The sequence below is a fragment of the Silene latifolia genome, chromosome 4, assembly GCF_048544455.1.
Source record: "Silene latifolia isolate original U9 population chromosome 4, ASM4854445v1, whole genome shotgun sequence".
Taxonomy (NCBI): domain Eukaryota; kingdom Viridiplantae; phylum Streptophyta; class Magnoliopsida; order Caryophyllales; family Caryophyllaceae; genus Silene; species Silene latifolia.
In genome coordinates this window covers 94,710,268-94,730,772 of record NC_133529.1, presented here as the reverse complement: position 1 = coordinate 94,730,772, position 20,505 = coordinate 94,710,268, and the positions used below count along the sequence as shown (strand labels likewise).

At 37.4% G+C, this 20,505-nt stretch overlaps 1 non-coding gene across 1 annotated transcript; it reads left to right on the top strand.

Annotated features, from left to right (window-relative positions):
• The first annotated feature begins 18,858 nt into the window (after nt 1–18,858).
• LOC141654075 (small nucleolar RNA R71) lies at nt 18,859–18,965 on the top strand. The gene has a single exon (XR_012547653.1). It is a non-coding gene; the product is annotated as a small nucleolar RNA R71 (small nucleolar RNA).
• Nucleotides 18,966–20,505: the final 1,540 nt, after the last annotated feature.

Genomic DNA, 20,505 nt, shown 5'->3' with positions numbered 1-20,505 from the left:
ATATTAATCTAGTAGAAAATTGAACCAAAATATTTATAAAACACTTAAATATTTCGGTTTTATTGAGAGAAGAAGAGGAGGATTTTTATTCTCTCTAGAATTGTATTTTTGGATGATGGAATGAATGAATGAATACATTAAAACATTTTAGTGTTATTAGGTAAAAATTATAGAAAAACCATGATGGGTTTTGTCTTCTCAAAACCGTGTAAGAGGAGAGATTTTGGGAGCCAATCCATGAAAAAATTGTTCTTCACAATAAACAATAGAGTTGCATGGCTAGTGACTAGGGTAATCATCATGCCTTCCACTAATTACAATCAACATATAATTAGCTTAAATACACTCTAATTTTCGGCCCACTTGATAATATGGATTCCATATTATTTTTGTCAATTGTCAATATGTCACATGTCATATGTGACATAAATTTGTTATGTATTTTTAACATATTAAAAATCAACGTATTAATAAAAATACGTCACATACAAAAATCGACTTAGTAATTTCATAATTACTTGTGCCAAAATATTTTACCATTTATAAATCACAACAGATTTTATTTATAATAATTCATTCAATTTCGATTGTTTCCTTAAACATTAATTTCATCCGAGTAATGATACAATTCAATTTTTTGGTGAAATGTGAGTCATTTAATCAAAACATTTCAATTTGATAAACTCCCAAACAAGCTAAAATTTTACTTCCAAAAATCGTGATCCATGGTTGGACCAATTTTGAATTTGATACAATTCATTACTCGAGACCGTCATTTAATCAATTTTTTGATACTTCCAAAAATCGTCCGTCAATTTTCAAGCAATTTAATTAACTCGTAACATTATACGATTAATTAAATAATCAATTAAGAGTGTTGCCCTATAGGTATGACCTAGGGGGTCAACGATCACCACCGTCGCATGACAAGAAATGTCAAACTCTAGTCGACCAATCATTACCGATATATGTTGACCAGTTGACAGTAACAAAATTACTTCCCAATTGTATTCTTTATAATGAGATTTAAACATGTGATCATCATGATCAATAGTCGTGATCGCATTATTGTCGGAGGACACATATTCCAACAATCTCCCACTTGTCCTCGACAAGTGTGCGTCACCAATTCTCTTGTCCTATTACTATCTCCCACTCAATGCAAGGTGTCTTTCAGGTCGTACTTGCAAGTGATCATATCGAGAGTGGTTTCCTCGATCTGGAGAATAACTGATTGACCGGACTTATCTATCATAGATACTTTCCGAGCGTGGCCACGCATTTCCAGTTCATTACTCCTCGAGTGGCCCCGAGATATTGTTATAAACCGACTAGGGGTGGACAATTCCTATCGCACTCATTCCCTTCGACTAGCCACACCATCATAACCCAAAATATGCCCATTTGACCCCATTTACGAAGGTCGTAGTAACACAAATCAAAGTTAATCTGAAACCGTGCCATCTTAGGCGAATAGTCTTTAGTCAAAAGAATCGACTCATTTGAATACTATAGTAGCTCTCGCCACGACCAGGCTATATAAATTTGCCAGAACTCTATAAGCGGTCATAAGGCCCGACAAAATGTTCCTAACAGTCTGCCTATGTGATCGACTAGTCATCTCACATGACTCTATGGCACTTGAACTTGCCATCAATCGCATCACACTCTAGTCACTTCGAGACGTCACCTCATATAAGTAACTATGGGCAAATACAATGTTAATCCATGTTCACTTTAACGGGGTTCAATTGTCTCTACAACCCGTTTGGATATAACAATGTGCAAGGTGAGTTAATAATAACTCAAACGACAAATGTCGACATCACACTCGGGTAGTCAATATCATATTACAACCTTGTGATGTATATCATAAGTGTGAACACTTATTGATTGCAATAGAAGTTTAACATCCCATGTGTCCATGTGTTCAAACTTCTTATACTTGCAATCTCCTTTACATTCATGTTCTCTCTCATAGCATGAATCTTACCAAGTACACATCAAGGTTCCCGACCTTGGTTTCGGTTTTTTATCTTGAAAAAACTTTCTTATCGACTATCACATAACGAACGAATTTGTGATGAATAATATAACTTGTACTGATCAAGTATTCTATCCACACACAATGCACTAGGTATATGTTTTGTAGAATCTTGTAACAATTGCCAAGATTTACAGCTTAGCACTTCTCACAAGTCCTAGCTTAACTAGGAAAGATTATTTTTGAATAACTTCTTATTCGACCAAGCATCTTTCCAAAACTTCTTATTTCTCTTTCTAGGCTTGAAAGATTTGGGATTCTCATAAATCCTTACATGTGCTCGGACTTTCTATAATATGTGCAACCTCTTATCACATAATGGAGTATTCCGTCAAACACCGAAATCGCTCATCGGATTCTACTTGAGAATTCATGACGTTTCTATTATGGCTCACCAATCAATCATCATGCTCTTATGCATATGATTCATAATTGGACATGTACATGATTATTCTAATGGCGGAAACATTAGTTACTAATAATCATGAGATCAACCATTCATAGGTTCAATGAACGACCATGACTGCTAATGGTAATTCCATTTTCATCTACATGAATATCCTATGTGAATGTTGATACGATGTGTATCTCTTAATACTAATCCGACATCCCTTGATGTAATTGGATTCATCATTGTCCATTTTCATCCAGAATTGAAAACTCAAATGCTTCTTTATGAAAGAAGGTATTAGCTCGTCATTCTTTAATGAGTGATGAGTCGTAAATATTCAAAGGATGATAGCTCCCACTAAATTCCATGTCTTCACATGATAATTGCCAAACTCCCACTCAATTCTACATATTTCGAAATTGACTTCTCAATCGAAAATTTCATTAAGAATTGAAATATAAATTGCATTGCCAAGTTATTAGGATAAAACCATATATGTTCCAACATATCCTTTCAAAATACCAATTTTGAAGTGGTCTCATCTCAACCTTACGGAAAGAGATTTTAAATCTCCAACACACTCATGTCATAATGATGTGTAGTAATGTCATTATTCAAATATAAACAATATCTAGAATACGTCCTTCGCAAATACCCTTTTGGAAGGAGGTTTAACCATTTCATAGTGAGGTTAAGCAATGACATTTGCGTGGTTAAAACTTTGGTCATTGAAGATATCGGTATATCAATCTTTGCAACTCGATCATAACTAGTGTGTAACTTTGATTCATTTAGGCTCTTAAGTAAATCTCAAGGTTGAAACTATTGGTCAAATGTTTCATAAACTAAGTCAAAAACTTGTTAAGACTTTACATTAGTCATTTTTCTTCCAAAACTTTCTTTTGGTCTCCTCGTGTAGTTATCTTGAGAATAATCTCTTATGATGACTAAACTTGGTCTCTTTAGTCATATAGAACTAACTTGAGACCATAGATCTCATCTATTCGGCATACTATGTAAATAAATATACCTTCATTCAAATCATTCCCTCTTGTGTAGATCTTCATATACACAAGTACACAATTTTATCTTGCCTTGTGTGTTGTGTCCTCATTTTTCTCCCACTCTATCTTTAGAATAAATACACTAAACATTCAAAGATAGCATATGAGACACAAATTAATGATGTTGAAGTATAAGGAGAACTATCTCATAGATAGACTAATAGTTATTGATTTCATATGTGTACTTGGTGGTTGACATTCTTTTAAGAGAGTTCATAGACTCAAAATTGCTTTATAAATGATCATACACAAGCCTTAAGCATGTGGACATATAATGAAACCCGTCATTATATTTGTCTATTAGATCACTTTAAGTGACTAATATTATGTTTCAAAGTGCAAGCAATTAAAGATGAATTTTAGAACATAAAAGGATAAATGATAAAACGGGTGACTTGGGTTGCAAACCAAGTCACCATCATCCAAAATACAAACCATTATCCAAAATACTTTTCCATGTCAAACATGGAAACTTAAAGTTCTAAAAATCCAAAACATAATCTTAAAATAAGACAATGAAAAGCAAAGCTCCATAAAAGCTATCCTTAGCTTCTCCATGGTTTCTTATGCTTGCTTTTCCTTTCCCTTGTCTTTGCTTGGTGGAGGCCCTATTTACAATAAAAAGGGAGATACATTATCACAACTTTGCATCATAATACCATAGTTGAATTAGAAACATAAAAGAAGGTTGGTCATTTACCTCTTTGGAGTAATCTTTCCAACTTTGATATCACCAAGGTATTTGGAACAATTTCTTTTCCAATGTCCCATGCCATTACAATAATGGCATTTATCAAGAGGACCCTTCTTGACTTTTGAGGTGCTAGCTTCACAAGACTTAGCTTTGGTGAATGTGGGAGCTTGCTTCTTGCCCTTTCTCCCATTCTTCTTGAACTTCCCCTTACTTTTAGTGCTTATGTTAAGCACATCCTTGGGAGGGTTCACATTTAACCCCATGTCCCTCTCGGCTTGCACAAGTAACTTGTGCAACTCCTCAAGAGATACATCCTTGTCTTGCATGTTGAAATTCACCCGGAATTGCACATATGCCTTGACTTTGGACAAGGAGTGTAGAATCCTATCTACGATGAGTTCTTTGGGGATTTCAACCTTTTGAATTTTCAAGGTCTCGACAAGCTCCATGAGTTTGAGCACATGAGGGCTAACCTTTTGGCCCTCTTTGAAGTCGAGATCAAAGAATGCCGCGCCGCCTCATATTGGACGATCCGCGGAGTTTGTGAAAACATGGTCACAAGTTTGGAGTAAATCTCATTAGCATTGCCCATTTTAAAGGCTCTCCTTTGGAGGTCCGCCTCCATCGCAAATATTAATACATTTTTCATTGCGGCGGACTCCTTTTGGTAAGCCTCATATGCTTCCCTAGTGGCCGCGGTGGACCTAGTGGAGGGTTCGGGTGGAGAGGCCTCGGTAAGATAACGAAGCTTGTCGTCACCTTCGGCGGCTAATTTGAGTTGGGCATCCCATTCGGAGAAATTTGACCCATTCTTTTCAAGTTTACATCGATCCATAAAGGATCGGAGCCATGATGAACTAGCGAGAGGTGTAGCATTAGGAGTTGGTGTTGGTGTTGCCATTTGTTATGAAAAAGAAGTGGTCTACAAAACAAAATATAAGGAGTAAAACAAATGTCGTTTTAATAATAATACTCGTAAAAATGTAAGATTTAAACAAGTTTTATGCATTTTTCTAGTGACCTCTACCCAACTAGATAAATGATTCCAAGACCCAAATTCATATCGACTTAGGCACGGTGGGGCCGATACATCCTTTATCAATATAACTCGGTGGATTAACGTTTAATCGATTCTACTTTTAGAACTCTTGGTCGATAAAATTACATTAACAATTATCTTTAGCCCAAAACACATTCGACAAGGACACGGTGGGGCCGATACATCCCTTATCAAAAACTTTTGTTGAGTTCAATCCAAATTTCGAATAAATGTGTCCATGATCCAAACCCACATTAACTTGGGCACGGTGTGGCCGATACATCCCTTATCAACATGAATTCGGTGGATTAACATTCATCACCCACTTCCCCTACGTAACAAGGTTTGTACCCCGGTGGGGCCGAGCGCACTCCCTCGCGAAATAGGTTTTCATGGTTTCTACTATTTGGTAAGGCTATGTCTCAATTAATTGTTTTAGCGAGAGGTCATGTCAATTTATTATCTATCACGTTTTAAGTGAACTAAAGCGGTGAACTACGATAATTTTAATTGACACGGTCGATAAACTCGATAAAATAACAATGCATGTTTTAGTTATGGCGATTTAGCGATGCATGTGACATAAAATAAAATGCAAGCATAAAGATAAATAAATCCTAGTATGGCCTTTCCTAAAATAGAAAAACTATTTATCTATTACAAATTCGGAAACCAACTCCATTGGTCCCTTGATCTTCGGTTGTGGCACGCATCTCGAGGTAACACCGTCTTTATGTATCGCCATTCTTGAAGAAATCCGTCTTTGGGAACTCCGGAATGAATAAAATTACATAATAAATTACATAATTTCCTATTATACATTTGTAACTTAAAATAAAATAAATCTATTAAATTACAAAACGGTGATACGAGATCACAATAAAAATTACAACCGAATCGATATTCCCATACATTTCGGGAAATACCAATTAAAATCTAAGGCCATACTAAGTAAAATTACATAATTCAAAAATTACATAAATTAAAATTATGACCATCATAAAGAAAATGCAGCATTATAATATGTATGAACATGCTCAATTTTATGCTAAATCGCCTTTAATTAGCCAATATCGTATATTACTCGGTTTTTACGGATTTGCGTGATTTCAACATTTTATAATCACAAAAATACATAAACTCATATTTATGCATAAGTTAATTACCCTAACCTCTTAGGACTCAAAATTTAGTCTTCACTAATAATTTGACCATAATTAACCCATATTTTATAAAATTGTTCATAAATGAACCAAAAATTACCAAAAATAAGCCATAAACTTCAAATAAATCACAAAATTTCAAATAAATTCAAAATTCAAAATTTAAATTCATGAACATTCTGGAAAAATACCATGACACTCATAATGTTCAAAATCTTAGGTTAAAAATTTTGAAATTTTTTCCGGAAAAACAATGTTGCGGTTTATCGATTTTTAATAAAATAATCATAAAAACATGGAAAAATTATTTTCACTAACTTTTCAATTTTAGATCTGAAAAAGATAATAAAATGCAACATTAGACGTTTTTCCTAAGTCATAGATTATGTTTTATTAATTTTCCACTAATAATGTCACTATTTATGCTATTTTTCTTCAAAAATCCATAAATCATGCAAAAAGACTTCTTTATAGCCAATTATTTTACAAACATCTTGTAAAATTGCATGTGACAACATATTAATTTTCTATGACCATATTCGAAATTTAACTCATATTAACCTATTTTTCACTTAAATCCGAATTTAATAATGAAAAATTCATTTTTCGAGCATAACAAGTCCAAAAATTATGAAATTTTACAGGTTATCTCAAAATAATATATGTGACAACATATCCAAAAATCAAGGTAAAATTCGAAGTATAGCTAATTTTAGACCAAAAATGACATTTTTAGTCATAAAATCACATTTAAATGCCATTATTGTAAATTATGAACAATAAAAATCCGTAAAATTAACCAAAATATCCTAAAACATTTTAGGACTAGAAATATTAACATGCATGGATTAATTTCGTGATATATCATAATAACACAAATTTTACAAGTTTTATATGTTATTCTTATAACTCGGAAAAACTTTTAACCGATTTGCATGCAAACAACCGTGGCTCTTGATACCGATTGAAGGAAATGTAGATTCATATACATACTAACATACTCATATATGTTTTAAATTAATTTGTCATAAAATTAAATACGGATTTTATGCATGCAAACAATGATAAAATAGAGGAGAAATCATGTCCTTACATTGGTGATTTCGGTTTAATGGGCACAAGAGAGATCACCTTTCTCTCTTGTTCTTGAGCTTTCCCTTATGGATGAACCAAGATCCAAGTGTAGGATCTCTCCCTAAGCTTTATACCCAAGGCTTTCTCTTAATATAAATTAATATTATAAGTACTAGTATAATATTAATCTAGTAGAAAATTGAACCAAAATATTTATAAAACACTTAAATATTTCGGTTTTATTGAGAGAAGAAGAGGAGGATTTTTATTCTCTCTAGAATTGTATTTTTGGATGATGGAATGAATGAATGAATACACTAAAACATTTTAGTGTTATTAGGTAAAAATTATAGAAAAACCATGATGGGTTTTGTCTTCTCAAAACCGTGTAAGAGGAGAGATTTTGGGGAGCCAATCCATGAAAAAATTGTTCTTCACAATAAACAATAGGGTTGCATGGCTAGTGACTAGGGTAATCATCATGCCTTCCACTAATTACAATCAACATATAATTAGCTTAAATACCCTCTAATTTTCGGCCCACTTGATAATATGGATTCCATATTATTTTTGTCAATTGTCAATATGTCACATGTCATATGTGACATAAATTTGTTATGTATTTTTAACATATTAAAAATCAACGTATTAATAAAAATACGTCACATACAAAAATCGACTTAGTAATTTCATAATTACTTGTGCCAAAATATTTTACCATTTATAAATCACAACAGATTGTATTTATAATAATTCATTCAATTTCGATTGTTTCCTTAAATATTAATTTCATCCGAGTAATGATACAATTCAATTACTCAGACCGTACCTCATTTAATCACATTTCAATTTGATACGTAAATTTTACTTCCAAAAATCGTCCGTCAATTTTCAAGTAATTTAATTAACTCGTAACATTATACGATTAATTAAATAATCAATTAAGAGTGTTGCCCTATAGGTATGACCTAGGGGGTCAACTGATCACCACCGTTGCACGACAGTAATGTCAAACTCTAGTTAGCCAATCATTACCGATATATGTTGACCAGTTGACAGTAACAAAATTACTTCCCAATTGTATTCTTTATAATGAGATTTAAACATGTGATCATCATGATCAATAGTCGTGATCGCATTATTGTCGGAGGACACATATTCCAACATTCCTCACCCTCATCACACACAAGAATCTCATCCTCTCCCCCAATGAACCACTTCAAAGCTACTAAGGGCTCTTTGAGTTGGACATTCTTTGGCAAAATGACCATAACCTTGACATTTGAAACATTTTTTGAGGGGTAAGGTCTTTCTTTGTGAGGATTCAATGCCTTTTCCTTTGTCAAGTGTGGGGGTCACGGTTGGGGTGTGGATTTCTTTGGGTTTGGTCTCGGCATAGGTAGTCTTGGTGGTTGTTTTGGTCGGCAATTTTGAAGTGGACGGTTTCCCCTTGCCCCATTTTTCCACCCTTAAAGCCATGTTCACGGCTTCATTGAAAGACCACAATGGTTGCATTCGGACCCTACTAGCAATTTTATCATCCAACCCTTCAACAAATCTAGCAATTTTTTGTTCCGGTTTCTCATTGATTTCACATTGCAAAGTGAGTTGTTCGAAATCCCAAATGTAAGACTCAAGCGGTTGTTGATCTTGTTTTCGTTGAGTAAGTTTAATGAACATGTCTTGAGTATACTCTTTAGGAATAAACTTGTCACTAAGCTTCTTTTTCAATTTCGACCAAGATTTTATGGGCTCTTTACCATCCCTCTTCCTTTGACTCTTCATGTTTTCATACCAAAGAGATGCATAACCTTTGAACTTTAAAATAGCAACCTTGAAAGACTTGACATCCGAGTATGATTTAAATTCAAAGACTCTTTCAATTGACCTAAACCAATCTAGTAAGTCATCGGGATTTAAACTACCATGGAAGTCCGGAATTTCTACCTTTAGGTATTTAGGATGCTCTTCATGCTCGATCTCCATGAAAGACCCTTCTTCATTCGAGTGCAAGTCCTCCTCTTCATGGTTGGCTTCGTGGTCTCTTGCTCCAAACCCTCGGCCACGTCCTCTACCACGGTAAGGTGGATGTCTTCCTCGGCCCCTTGGTAGTGTTGGAATGTTAGCCATGATAGCATTGAAGGAATCTATCATTAGGTCGCATTTCTCGGAGAGTTGTGTTACTTGAGCCTCAATTCCAAGTAACCTTTCTTCACTCTTGGTTGTTTTTGTGTTTTTGGATGTGGTTAAGGTTTAGTGAACTCACAAGAAAGATTACCAACCCAAGACTAACACAACAATGGAATTGTGCTAAACCTAAAGCTCTGATAACCAATTTGAAGTGAAACCTTCAAGAAGACTCGAATTTGGACTGAAACTGACACGATTTGGACAGTAAAAGGGACTGTTTAATCGTGATAAAAACGAATACAAACTCAACAAAACCGTGTGAAGACTAATCGAACAATCGATGAATCGTTTAAAATCACGGTTCCAGAACTCTACAATCGAATAGAGTAAAGGATGCGATGGGGATATGAATTAACCCAAGCACACAGCCACTAGGTTAAGACTAAAGGATAATTTTCAAGCACACAGCAAAGAACAATACCCAAGGACTATCTTCAAGCACACAGCAAAGAAGAATACCCGACTCTAAGCACTAAGCAAAAGAGGTTTAGTAGAAATCAAGGTTTCTAACTTGTGTTTGTTCATTCATCAAATTCTGATTTTTACACAAAGGAATGCCTTGCTTTTATAGGCTAAGCAAAACAATCCTATCCATCCATCTAACCTAGTAATCTAACGGTCCAAAAGACCCCTAGGAAACCGGTTTCAAAAGGTGGCCCAAAGCCTTACACAAGTCCTTACACAAGTTAAAAATCTTAAAGGAAAAACAAGAAAAGTAAACTAATGAGGACAATGATAATTAGGACTCCTTGGTAGCTTCAAAAGATCCGGCCATTTAAGGATATAAGAGCTAAAGCATGTAATAGAGGCTTAAGAGATTGTCTTGGATGAAAAGGGAAACTTGAAAGCGGCCCATGTCCTTTGGTGTTGCAAACCGTGTAAGGGACCACTCGGTTTGTTCCTTAGCTTTGCTTTATGACAACCACCTTCCCAAGACACCAACCCTTAGACAAAAATGCTCTTGACTCTTCATAGGTGACTTTCTAGGCCGAAAAGCTCCTTATTTCTTAGATGGTTTTCTTACTTGGACCCTATTTTGGTCAAGGGACCAAAACCGGGTACAAACATGCCCAATGTGATTTGTTTTGCTTCAATGATAGACTCGATAAAGTCGGAAAACATGCTTATCATGCAACGTTGGAAAGTGGCGGGGGCATTACAAAGACCGAAGGGAATTCTACGGTAAGCAAAGGTACCATAGGGACATGTAAACGTGGCCTTCTCTTGGTCATCCGGGTGAATGAACCCAGAATAACCATCTAGATAGCAAAAATACTTGTGACATGCCAACCTCTCCAACATTTGGTCAATAAAAGGTAATGGGTAGTGGTCTTTCTTGGTGGCTAGATTTAACCTCCTATAGTCAATGCACATTCTCCAACCCGTCACAATTCTAGTTGGGATTAGCTCATTTTTATCATTTTTGACTACAGTGGTTCCCCCTTTCTTAGGGACCACTTGGACCGGACTCACCCATTTAGAATCGGAAATAGCATAGATAATTCCCGCACCTAACAATTTAAGTACTTCCTTTTTTACCACTTCTTGCATGTTAGGATTTAGTCGTCTTTGACCTTGGACACATGGTTTATGATCTTCCTCAAGATTAATTCAGTGCATGCAAAATTCGGGGCTTATGCCCTTTAAATCATCAAGTTTGTAACCAATGGCTTTCTTGTGAGATCTTAAGACATGAAGCAATTTAGCCAATTGACTCTCATCTAACTTAGCACTAACGATTACCGGACACATCTCCTTATCATCTATAAAAGCATACCCAAAATTGGAAGGAAGAGGCTTAAGTTCGGGTTTTTGTACCTCAAGGTCTTGAGGTGTAGCAACCAAACCTATAAAGTGTGAGCTTTCCTCCAATGATAGCTCCTCTCCATCCAATTCTTGCTCCAAAGCATCAATCTCCTCATTTCCTATCTCATCATCACCTGCAAACGATTCCAACAACAAGAGTGCCTCTAAGGGATCTTTAGATAAAGATCGAGGTGTAGAGTCTTCTATAACAATGTCAACAACATCCAAAATGTCAATAGAATAACAAGACTCTTCTATCCTTGGACTCTTCATGGTACTATTCAAATTATACGTGACCTTATCGTCACCCACTTCCATTGTAATTTTACCATTCTTGACAACAATTAACGCATCCGCGGTGTGTAGAAAGGGTCTTCCCAAAATGATTGGGATTTGGGCATCTTCGGCCATGTCAAGAACAATGAAATCAACCGGAATGAAAAACTTACCAACCTTAACGGGAACATCCTCCAAAACTCCCAAAGGGTGTTTTATAGATCGATCCGCCATTTGCAATGTGACACTAGTGCATTTTAAGACTCCCATATTAAGCTTAGCACAAATAGAGTAAGGTATTACACTCACACTAGCACCTAAATCACATAAAGCTTTATCAATTTGGTAGGGGCGAATTGTGCATGGAATAGAAAAGCTACCGGGATCTTTTAACTTAGGAGGGGACTTGTTTTGCAAAAGAGCACTCACCTCGGCGGTGAGAGCTATTGTTTCAACTTCAGCAAAAGTCCTCTTCTTAGTTAAAATGTCTTTCGTGAACTTAGTGTAAGATGGAATTTGAGTGATTAATTCGGTAAAAGGAACGGTTACCTAGAGATTCTTCACAACTTCCATGAATTTACCGAATTGAGAATTCTTTTGATGCTTTGCCAATCTATGAGGGAATGGCACTTTGACTTTTTCTGGCAACTTTGCTTCAACATCTTTCTTGGGAGGAGCATCCTCCACATCCTTGACTTTCTCGACAACAAGCGGATCATCCACCTTCTTTGGAACTTCTTCACTTTCTTTATCATTTGGAGAAATCTCCAACTCAACAAGTACTTCCTCATCTTATTTGGGCATGGATGGCCCATCATATTTCATACCACTTCTTAAAGAGATAGCATTAAGGGTAGCATGTGGTTGCTCACCTTGAGGGGGTAGTTGACCCGTTTTCCTTGAAGAGCTAGATGAGGCCAATTGAGCCATTTGTTGCTCCAACATCTTGATTGTGGCATTTTGAGCTTGCTCATTCTTTTGGATTTGAGCCAACTGATACCATCGTAGAGTACCAAAGATAATATTTATAATCCAAACTACTACTATAGCTAGTGGCAGTCAGGGTCGAACCACAGAGAGGCGATGCAATTACTAGTTGTCTAATTTTAGTCCAAGGTAACAATTGTGAGGGGGTTTGATTTGAATTGTTCTAAAACTAATGGCAATTAAATTTAAAAGTAAACTAAAGAAAGTAAACGAGTAATTAAAGAAATAAGAGGAAAACAAATATTAAAAGAGTGCCAAGATGGTCGGTTCACTATAGTTTCGGCGGCAGTGTCCTAGGTAAGTCTGAGTCAATCACGTGAGACGGGAAAATAAGAAGTCCTCTCGGTCTATTCTTAACAGGTATCATCTTTCGATCTGGCTACGGGTCCCTAATATCACTAATGATAACTTTCGCCCTGAAAAGTGACTTTAAAAGTCAAAATTAACTTATCTCTCGATCTTATTAATTTAGTCGTCTTAATTAGGTAGTCTATTTTCCTCCCCTTTCTTTCGATCTTATCGGGTCGGTCAATTCCTAAGCATTCAACTAGTCGCGTGCACTCGATTCGTCAAATATAGCAATAAAGTTAATTAAAACGAAGTAAAACTCACGGAGCTGGTCGATCGACCAGGTAGGCCAGTCGATCGACCATGGCGCGACTCAGGTCTACCAATTTCTACGCCGCTTGTACTACAGATCCCCTATATCCTAGCACATGGGGTTTAGCTACTCATGATTACGATAAAAACTACAGTAAGGTTAACAATTAAAGCTATTGAATGCATATTTGAATTAACTAAACAAGTAAATAACATGAAACGATAATTCGGCTTTTGGGAATTCTAAACTAGCAATTCTAACCTAAGAATGAAATAAATATCAACTGGAATTATGGAATAAACGTTACCGTAAAGAATTGCAGAGAAAAGACGAATCCGAAAACGCAACCGAAAGTAAACTGTATTGAATAATTATGCCCTAAAACAAACTTGATATAGAACCCTAATTATTTCCTAAAAATCTGATGATAAAAGACTTGATGATATTCTCAAAACATCAGGTTACGTTATATAGGAATATAACGTAACACTTATTCCTAAAACCTAATTACATTGGGCTTTGGAATTCTCGAAATTTGCGTCAGATTCACGGTTTGGTCGATCGACCATACAGCTCAGTCGATCGACCAAGGCTCGTTGTACAGTAGCTTCTGATCTTCGTGCTCTGGTCGATCGACTGGAGTAGCTGGTACTTGGCCCAAAAGGTTTGTGAATTCGTCTTTCGGGCCTCGATACGCACACACGTTTGCTTCCCGAGTAATTACTTCATGTCAAATAATATGCCCATTACTTGGGGACGGATTTGGCTTGATATCTACTTATTTCCGCAATAATCTGCAATATTACATGAAAATACGAAAGTAGACGAAAATAGGGAAAATAGTAGCATAAACTACACAAATGAGCTCTGAAATGCGTGTAAACTAGGGTGTAAAACATCATATAAATAACACGCATCAAACTTCCCCAAACCAAACCCTTGCTTGTCCCCAAGCAAGAACTAGACTCGGTCCTAAAACCTAATTGGAACGAGTTCAATCTCATAGCGAAATGCAACTATAAAGCCTAAACCAGTTTAATGCTACATATCAACAATCAATTAGCAACATGAATAATGCAAACGAGTTACGTAGTCGTTAAAAAATTGTTGAACCGTCAACTATAAAGACTTATCATTATGGACTCTCACGGGTCGCTCATATCACTCAATGAATACGGGTTAGTATATGTAAAGATAGAAAGAATTAATTTTGTAAGGACTCTCACCTAACTACGACCTATAAGAACATGCATGCAATCTAATATGAAAATAATCTCTACAACCGTACATATGCATTCCAACCAAACAAATGACCATGACACATGCCGAGGTAAATATGGGTATGTGAGGTATGGGCAGGAAGGGCCAAGATAAATTTAGATAAAAACAGAGTTAAAAGCCAAGCTAGTAACTAAGGGAACCAAATTATAACAACATCCAACTTCTTGCTCAAGATTTCAATCGAAACGGTGCTAATAGTAAGCACAAATCTCACAATCTCCATAATTAGTCAACTCCCCATAAGATACAAATACAACATGGGAGCAGAAATCGCCATTTATTAAAGACTTTGAATTATGCGATTTTGATTCTTTTCTTTTCTCAGGCTTCAGTCGATCGACCAATGAGTCCAGTCGACCGACCATAGATCGAACTTGTTTTTCCTTTTTCCTTTTTCCTTTTTTTTTTTCGATTCTATTTTTTTCTTTCTTTCCTTCCTTTTTCATCTTTCCAACATCATCTCAAAATGAGCATTAGCTACCAAAAACAAACTAACAATCCCAAGAACTTAAACTACTAGCTTGACAAGGGCAGGCTAAGTGTAGGATGTAGTTAACGGGACAAAAAAAGCTATTTTTGGCAGTGTGGAGCTTATGCGCAAAATGAGTAAATGGGTGACCTCTTCCACATGTGTCAACTAACCACGAACCGAATGCATACATGTATTAAGTAGATTAAGTTCATATTTATGCATATTGATGTAACATGTCTTACAAGGAGTAACTACTCACAATCCTAGATAAACTGGCCATGAATGACGCCAGTTATAAGCTCTAAACCTCAGAAAATGATGTAGCTTGCCAAAATTCAAAGTCAAGTTTAAAGTCCAGCAAGTAAATTAACGAAAACTCGTAGACTATGCATATGATTCTACTAATAACATGTCAATTTAGCAAGGCTTAGGCAAAAAATGATGCAAATGCAATGTCATCATTGAAATACTACCGTTCCGACTCAACCTATATGCTAAAATAAACGTGAAATTTTTTGAATTTTTGAAATTTTTTCAATTTTTTTGAATTTTTGTATATATATGAAATGAAATAACAAATGCAAACTAAAATGCAATAAACGTGAAACAGAAATGCAATAAAACATGTGAATGCAATGCAAAACCCTTCCCCAAACCAAATCACACAATGTCCCCATTGTGCAAAATCATGTAATGAAATAAAAGGGAAACGGGAATTTGCGATAAATTAACTAAATAAGACATGAAGTTTAAACTCGGAAACTCACAAGACTTTAGGCGCAAAAGGAAACCTCCCCAAACCAGCGTGAGCTAGGAGGTTTCAGTAGCTAGCAGTGCTACCATAAGTACCTGAAAAGAAAAAAAATACCGCGTGTAATTCCGATAAAACAATTTAATAAACGCAAAATTATGTGCAAATCAAGAAAACGGAAGAAAACAGAAATAAATCGGAGAATAAAGTTGAAAAAAGACTCCCTCAACTCCGCAAATCGACCAAACACAGTAGGGGAATGTTCGAGAACAAGTATAGCAGCGCGTATCGGTCGATCGACTACCTTACCCAGTCGATCGACCAGGGTGACAGGAACAGAAGCTCCTGGAACTGTAGCGGTCAGTCGATCGACCACTTGGGTTTAGTCGATCGACTGAATAACCTGCTGTAAGTTTCTGATTTCGTCCAATTAGCTCAATAAATTGAACTAATGTGGTCTATGAACCTGCAAATGCACATAATAACGCGCCTAAAATTGCGCAAAACCCAAATGTAAAGTCTAAAGTCTTTAAAATCCTAAGCAAACTTATTAAAGCGAAGTCTCGCGCACACAAAAACAATAAAAAGTCTAACAAAAGCAATAAAATGTTTTGAAAAGTCTTAATCAACTAATAATTGATCAAGAATGGCCACGGAATGGCCCACTTGCTCGGCTTCTGGCTACAAGAAGTAGCCTCTACAGTGCTCATCTTCTCAGCGGGGCTCCTAACCACTCCAATATCCGCAGAACTCAACGGATCAACATCTCGGACATCTTCCCAGTCAATGACCTCGTCTGGCTCGTCAAAATCCAAATCGGACTCCGTCACTTTGACGGCTCCTCATCGTGCTCCTCATCCGTGCCATAGCTAAGACATCCTAGGCCGCCTCTTTGAACGATTGGCTCCTTCACACCGGAGCAACTTGCGGCTCTTCCTTCCCCAAACCACTCTGCAATAGTTAAAACAAAGAATCTTCCTCCAATTTGCTCCCAATCGGGGCGGAGGTGTTACAACAGGAGTAGGCATAGGGCGGGCATATTAGAAAGCCCAAAATAAGATTTCTTCTCGAAATTGTATTACGGTGTGACTGCCACATAGGATCTTTCTTCTTAGTGGGCTGGGCAAAAACAATGGACTGTTTTCCTACTTTAAAGGTCAATGTCCCTGAGCCAACATCTATAATCGCACCGAAAGAGTGTGCGAAATGGTCTACCCAAAATGATAGGAATGTGAGCATCCTCGGGTATATCTAGTACAACGAAGTCAATCGGGAAAAAGAACTTTCCTATTTGCACAGGAATGTCCTCTAAGGCTCCTATAGGCTGGACCGCAGAACGATCAGCCATCTGTACCATCATGCTAGTAACTGCAAACCTAGTCAATTTCAATTTCCTAGCCAGACTCAAAGGCATAACGATAATGCTGGCCCCTAGGTCACACAAGGCTTTGTCAATAGAAAAGGTGCCAATATTACATGGGACTGAAAAACTACCTGGGTCTGCTAATTTATGTGGTGTAGTATGAGTTAAATAAGAACATGACTCCTCAGTTAGTGCGACAGTTTGCGCAGTATCAAGTGGCTTCTTTTTAGACAAAAGTTGCTTCATAAATTTCATGTAAGCAGGCACTTGATTAACTAATTCAAGGAAAGGAACTTGCACATTTAAACTACGAATAACATTTTCAAATTTGTTAAACGATACTGTTCCTTCGTCGGCACCAATCTCTCTCTCCGGGTACGGGGCCAGAAGAAGCAACTTAGCCCCTCTCCTCTAGAACCCTCATACCGCATCGTGGACTTAGGCTGAAAATCCACTACCTTCTCCTTGTTGAAGCTCGAACCTTCTTCAGACCGTCTCAAGAATGAGCCATTAATCGTCATTGGGTCATACTTTAGAACCGGGACACCCATCAAAGCATTTGGATCTTGCCTCAACAATTTCGGAGTAGTCGTACCCCGAAACAAGTGGTCCCTCAAGTTATCCGGCATTGGAGGACGAAAAGGTTCAATATCGCAGCGTTTTCGGTCGATCGACCGTGTAGGTCGGTTGATCGATCCCGACTTCCTCGTAACCGGAGCGCATTATTTCGCGGACTGGTCGATCGACTGGGTATGTCAGTCGATTGACTGATATACCTGCTGATCGTCTTTTTCTTGCTACTGTTCACTCCGCCTTTTTTCTTGCTTGGTTCCGCCTTATTTTTTTCAGTGACATCTTCGACCATAGCAGGCCCATCAAGGGTAGACCCACTCCTCAAAGTAATTGTATTTAGGGTCTCTTTTTTATCCGGCTGCGACGGTAAATGCCCCGGAGCTCTTGTTGCACTCTTGCTAGCCAGTTGAGCAATTTGACTCTCCAACATTTTTGTAGAAGTCTCTCTAGTTTGAGACTCCTTTTGCAGCAAACCCGGAAGATTTTGAACCATGTTTTTCAACTCAGAAATGTCAGAACTTTGAAATTGCTGCTGCTGAGGCACATAGGGGGGCTTTTGAAATTGTTGTGGGTTATGAGGGGGCACATAGCTTTGCTGCTGCTGCTGCTGCTGTGGACCCGGATTAAGGACATTCTGGTTAGTCCACCTCAGATTGGGGTGGACATTACAGGAACCGGGATATGTACCAGCCTGTCTATAATGTTGAAAGGCAGCGCATACTTCATTCGAACTAGGACAAAAATCCGAAACATGTCCCTCAGCTCCACATCTTTTGCATGTAAAGGGACCGTCTGAAACAGCATTAACTTGGTAAATACCTCTCTTTTGAGATCCTCTTCCAAGCTCATACTTATCAAATATCGTCGTAAGAGCCTCTAATGCAGCTTTAAAAGGGGATTCAGCATCTCTCCTTTGATTTCCCCTGGAATTTCCATGCTCAGCTTTATGGGTGGCCATATCATTAATGATTTTCCACCCCTTAGTTTCTCAAACATTCTCCTGAATCGCCATTAGTCTGCAGATCCAGGATAGCCCTCTGATCGTCATAAAGCCCATTATAAAACTGATTGCATAGGCTCCATTGCTCGAACCCATGGTGCGGAATAGTTCGCACCAGCTTCTTGAAACGGACCCATGCCTCATGAAAATTCTCATCAGGGCCCTGTTTAAAGCTCGTGATCTGAGCTCTAATGGCATTGGTCTTCGAGGCAGAGAAATATTTTTTGTAGAATGCTAGGGCCAGCGAATTCCAATCAGTGATCCCGTTAGCAGCTCGATCCAGATCTCGGTACCATTCCCTTGCGGCATCACGAAGCGAGAATATGAACATCGTCTCCTTCACCTGGTCCTGGGTCACACCTGCTGGTGGGGGTATGGAGCATCAATAGTCAATGAATGTCTCCATATGTTCAGCTGCATCTTCATCTGCAGCTCCCCCAAATTGGTTTCTCTCAACCAAGTTAATATAAGACGGTTTCGGTTCGAATTTTCTGTCCGTCCCTGGTAATGCGAATCCCTTATATAGATTCTCAGCTGTTGGCTCGGAGTGACTGGCTATACTTGCTTCTTCAGCCATGTCTGGAGATGTGACGGTCTCAGCTGAGGAAGTAGAAATAGGTGACGAAGGTGGATCCTCCTCAAACAGCTCGTTCTCGTAGTAACTAGACAGAGTACTCAGCTCTTCCTCTGTCGGCAATACTCTAGATGATCGTCTCAACTCGTGCAAAGTCCTTTCGATCGCAGGATCCAATGGTCTCGGTACACCACCCTGTGACCTGCGCATAAGAGGAAACTACAAGTAGAATATGAGAATAGTTTAAGGAACAGATGTCCCTTAAACTAAGAAAAAGACTAAAAATAAAAACAACTAAAAATTAAACAATTGCCTCCCCGGCAACGGCGCCAAAATTTGATACCGTCGTAGAGTACCAAAGATAATATTTATAATCCAAACTACTACTATAGCTAGTGGCAGTCAGGGACGAACCACAGAGAGGCGATGCAATTACTAGTTGTCTAATTTTAGTCCAAGGTAACATTTGTGAGGGGGTTTGATTTGAATTGTTCTATAACAAATGGCAATTAAATTTAAAAGTAAACTAAAGCAAATAAACGAGTAATTAAAAAAATAAGAGGAAAACAAATATTAAAAGAGTGCCAAGATGGTCGGTTCACTATAGTTTCGGCGGCAGTGTCCTAGGTAAGTCTGAGTCAATCACGTGAGACGGGAAAATAAGAAGTCCTCTCGGTCCATTCTTAACAGGTAGTATCTTTCGATCTGGCTACGGGTCCCTAATATCACTAATGCTAACTTTTGCCCTGAAAAGTGACTTTAAAAGTCTAAATTAACTTATCTCTCGATCTTATTAATTTAGTCGTCTTAATTAGGTAGTCTATTTTCCTCCTCTATCTTTCGATCTTATCGGGTCGGTCAATTCCTAAGCATTCAACTAGTCGCGTGCACTCGATTCGTCAAATATATCAATAAAGTTAATTAAAACGAAGTAAAACTCACGGAGCCGGTCGATCGACCAGGTAGGCCAGTCGATCGACCATGGCGCGACTCAGGTCTACCAATTTCTACGTCGCCTGAACTACAGATCACCTACATCCCACATGGGGTTTAGCTACTCATGATTACGATAAAAACTACAGTAAGGTTAACAATTAAAGCTATTGAATGCATATTTGAATTAACTAAACAAGTAAATAACATGAAACGATAATTCGGCTTT